This window comes from Corvus hawaiiensis, chromosome 2 (genome assembly GCF_020740725.1).
Source record: "Corvus hawaiiensis isolate bCorHaw1 chromosome 2, bCorHaw1.pri.cur, whole genome shotgun sequence".
In the NCBI taxonomy this organism is placed as follows: domain Eukaryota; kingdom Metazoa; phylum Chordata; class Aves; order Passeriformes; family Corvidae; genus Corvus; species Corvus hawaiiensis.
This window is the reverse complement of record NC_063214.1, coordinates 88195631-88200713: the sequence shown is the minus strand read 5'-3', so window position 1 is coordinate 88200713 and position 5083 is coordinate 88195631.

Genomic DNA, 5083 nt, shown 5'->3' with positions numbered 1-5083 from the left:
GGCGGCCTTATGTGGCGGCGGGGCCGCGGGGCGGAGCCGGGCCGGGGAGGGAATGGGGAACTTCGGGGCCGTAGTCCTGGAGGCACGGGGCGTAAGCCTGTGGGGAAAGCGGTTCGGTAGTCGCTGCGCCGTGGTAAGAAGGGCTGCAGCTGTGCCGGTCATCAGCTGCGCACCAGCTGACGGCAGGCTTGAAACACAGAATCAATCAGACTGGAAAAGGCTTCTGAGATCGAGTGCAAGTTATGACTGAGCACCACCATGTCAATAGACCATGGCACTGAGTGCCACGTCCAGCCTTTCCTTAACTATGTCAAGGGATGGTGACTCCACCACCTCCCTGGGTATTCCATTCCAGTGTCCAGTCACCCTGCCTGTGAAGAAATTTTTCCCGATGTCCAACTTAAACCTCTGGCACAGCGTGAGGCCATTTCCTCTTGTCCTGTTGCTGGTTGCCTGGGAGAAGAGGCCGACCCCCATCTGGCTACAGCCTCCTTTCAGGTGGTTGTAGAGAGTGATAACGTCCCCCCTGGGCTTCCTTTTCTCCAGGCTTAACAACCCCAGCTCCCTCAGCTGCTCTTCTTAGGATTTGTGCTCCAGACCCTTCACCAGCTTCATTGCCTTTACCTGGATCTGCTTCTGCACCTCAGTGTCCTTCCTGAATGGAGGGGCACGGAACTGGACACAGTACTCGAGGTGTGGCCTCAGCAGTGCCGAGTACAGGACACGCCTTGTTTAACATCCCATCCCTTCTGCTCCACTAATGCTGGCATGAAGTATTTGGAAAAGAGGTGTTATAATGCATTTCTTAGTCAGAAGGAACCCCAACATAAGAAGGACATGAAAGTGTTGGAGCAAGTCCAGAGGAGGCCATGAGGGCTGGAGCACCTCTGCTGTTAAGACAGGCTGAGACATTTGGGGCTGTTCTGCCTGCAGAAGAGAAGGTTTCATGGAGACCTCATAAAAACCTTCCAGTACCTGAAGGGGAAAAACAGGGAAGTCAGAGAGGGACTTATCAAAAGGGCATGTAGTGATAGGACAAGAAGTAAGGGATACAAACTAAAAGAGGGGAAATTTAGGTTTGATATGAGGAAGAAATCTTTTACTGTGAGGGTGGTGAGATATTGGAACAGGTTGTCCAGGGAGGTTGTGGATGCCTGATTGCTGGCAGGGCCAGATTGGATAAGGCCTTGAACTACCTTGTCTCATGGGAAGCGTCCCTGCCTATGTCAGGGGGAGTTGTGACTAAATGATCTTTGAGGTCCCTTCCAACCCTTAACATTCTATGATTCTGTGACTCTGTTGTCATCATCCCCTGTTGCATTATCATCGTGCTTTAAATATCCCCTATTTGGCCTTTTAAGTGAAAAAGTAGAAAAAAAGTAGTAGAAAAAGAACATAAAAACTCAGATTACTGTCAAATAGTGTGATGCTGCATGCTTTCTCAGTTGGCTTGGAAGAAAGTGAAATGTATCCTCCAGCATTAAAAATATATCCAGTCATCAAAACAGCAGTTGGCATTGAATAATCGGATCTTTTGACACCTATCTCATGGACCATGTGTCTCATTGGGGGAACCAGGCTCTTCTCAGTGGTGCCACACTATAGACAAGAGGCAACAGGCAGAAACTGATGCTCAGGAATTTTCACCTGAATATGAGAAAGAAGTTTAATGTGCGGTTGACCATGCACTGGGACAGGCTGCCCAGAGAGGTTGTGGTGTCTCCCACATTGGAGATATTCAAGAGCCATCTGGACACAATCCAGTGCAATGTGCTCTAGCATGGCCCTGCTTGGGCAAGGAAGTTGGACCAGGTGATTGCTTCCAACCTTTCCCATTTTGTGATTCCATGGTTTCTTTTAGGGGTTGCCAAATCTGGCAGCCCAGTGGAGGTGAGGCTGCCACAGCCGCCTGCCCCAGGTGGCCCCAGCAGCAGGGCTGAGCGTGTATTGCATTGCCAGCAGGAGACATGCACACACTGTATGGCGTGTGTACATGGAGGCATGGAAAACCCCACAGAGCAACACGGGCAGGAACACTTAGCACTCACACAGGCACAAACAGCACCAGAGGTCTCTTTGTTCCCCTCTGGCTGATCAGGATGAAAAACTGTTTTGCATGCACACACATCCCCCTACCTACCTATCCTATATGCGGACCCTCCCAGTAGCACAACTTAGGGCTCCTGTGGCACCTGGAGGGGCTGGAACAGGGGGCTCTGTTGGCCTTGTGAGGCTGCTGGGGCTCCTCTCAGGCCTGGGTCTCCTGCTTCTGTCATGGTGCATGAGGATCAGCCATTTGTCACCATAATTTGACAGGTTGTACATCATCCTAGATACCAGAATTTAAGGTTTGAACTTACTTTTTTTTTTTTTTTTAGTGTTGATGGTAACTTGAGAGCAGAATTGAAAATTTAAAGATTTTTTTTCTCAAATAATTACACCTAGGGAAATCTTGCTGAATTGAAAACAGAAATAAAAACCTTAGATTAAATACAACTGTGAATGTGGACAGTCCTCTGAAAATCCGTAATACTGAATATAGTTCTGGGCTATCTGAAGAGCCAGATTGGAAGATAGGGCCTGTGTGAAAAAGGAATAGTCCATGCTTGTCCTAGAGCTTGTCAGAACAAATTCACTGTTCCTTTTTTGGGGCTGTGAAGTGTGACATTGCTCCAAGCAAATGACAGGTCTGAAAGATATTGCAGAAATTAAAACCATAGTATCTTTCATATGATACCAATATAATTTTTGATGTAATAAAAGGACGTGGATCTCATCAAGTAACAGAAGCTTATGTTTCCTGGCACACATAAGAAACAATGTGGAGTTATTCCTCTTAGAAAAAATATTACAACTTTGCAAGTTTAATATAAATGGAAATCCTAATATATGTACATCTTCAATGTGACTGCATTACTAACCAAAGAAAGGGAAATTGCAATGTATGGATGTTCCTAGAATCTGGGACACATTTCTTATCCAGAGGTATCCTTCTATACTATGCCTTACTTTCTGTTGAATATAAGCAAGCACGATAAACTGAATTCAGACACTCCAGAGGACTAAAATGATAATGCAAATGTTTACATAGCAAACCAATAGGCCAAATTTTCTTCTTTTCCTCATTTTATTCAGTCTTCCAATATAGTTTGGCTAACATAGCAACAGAGCGATGAAGCTGTGACTCCATCCCAATCTCTGTGTATGTATAGAGGAAGGACTTGACATAAAAGAACACCTGTTCCTGGCAGCTTGTTTTGAGAGAGAGGAACAAAGACAGATCTGTCTCTAGACACCTGTAGAGCCTTTAGAGATGCATCCAACATAACTCCTCTTTCTTAGGTGTGGCCTCCCATTAACTGAAGAGTAAAACAAGCCTGATTTGTTTCCCTTAACTGAATTCTGCTTTGCATGACAGACTTTTTGAAACTTAAATACATAAATGGGAAATATGTGTAATTTCTATATATTTTCCATGAAAGTTCAGACAATGCCCAAAACCAGAGACAACTAAAAGAGTTTTTTATTTGAAGAAAATGAGATGTGGCTCTTGGATTACTATTTGTAAGGAGTGGTAATTACTACATTTGTTACTCTGTTAAACTTACATGGCAAATGGGGATTTTGTTTATTTAAAAGACAAAACCACAAACCTGTTGAAACACATATTTTCATTTACCATCTTTATATGTTATTTCTGCTGGTCTAAATGTCAAACTAAAGAACCCTGTGAGAAAAGCTGAACCACATCACATAAGCTGCCGCAGCTGCGAGAGGTTTGACGAGAGCTGTTAACTGCTCCATGGCAGCCTCGCAAGCCAGACACAGCAAGTGTGAGGCTGCAGCGAGCTGACCGAGGGGAAGATCAATGACACCAGCAGTTATCAGAAAAGTTTGTGTCGTGGTTGACTGTGCTAGTCAAAGATTAGCTTGTCCAAGGTTGGTTATGAAACTGTTGACTTTTTCAAATATCCGAGGTATTTTGAACAGAAGCAAAACAGCAGTAAGTGTTCTGAACTGCAGAGACCTTGATATTTTTGTTCTGGACTTCTTTGCTTTCTTGTCCATGCATTTACTCTGTGGCCATCACAATAACACCTTCAAGCATGTAAAGAGCACTACGATCATCAAGTTCTTGTGCCTACTTTTATGTGTATTGTGATGAGTGTATGTATTTCAACCCAGATGTATTATTTGCCTGAGCCACCTGTGCAAGCACAGGATCATCTTTTTTGGGGAACAATGCATTTCCAGTGTGAGGAAACTAGTGAATCCTAGGGGCTTAGCTATAAAGTTGCTATGAAGGGAATGAGTATTTCACCTTTCACAGGGCAGCTTGACTTTTCTAGGATAACCTCATCAATTCAAAGAGCTCAGACTTAGGTTTTTCAAGGAACCTTTTTCTGCCACTGAAATCCTTGCCATAGTCTAATTTGTCTGCCCAATTCATGATGTAATTAGTACCTCTTGTTTCTATTATGGGAAAAGATCTTTAGTTGTTTGCAGATGGATTCTCTTTCACCAGCTAATCATCAGTAACTCTGTTTAAAAGCATCATGATGTCATTTAACATTTCCTGTCCTATGTTTTACTTTTGTCTTTTTATATACAGCTTGTATTTAGCTAGCAGCCTTCTGAAGAGTTACCTGCTTCATATAACACTCCATCTCCTTGATATTTTAAGATTGTTTTACATGTTCAACTAGATTCGTGGTTTATGAAAGGGTATTCTAGATTTTTTCAGACTCAGAGAGTGCTTTCAGAGCAGATACCCTAGATTTCTTTCACCAGTCTCATTGCTTAGCTCTGTCTTCTCATAGGCCATTTTTAAGAATCCCTATCAGTTTGTCAGCTCAGGTCCGAATGCTCCTTCCTCCTCTTCTGTCCAGCTTGTAATATCTCGATGTCTCTATGTAACCACTTCCCAGAATTTCCTTTCTCTTTGAAGTAGAGTAGTACTACAATCATATGGAGACATTTTATGGAGACCACAGGAAGTCAGATGAAATAAGATTTAAATATACAGGCTGTAGGATACATAATGTCCCTGTAAATGTTTTTACATACATACTTTGAAGATCTT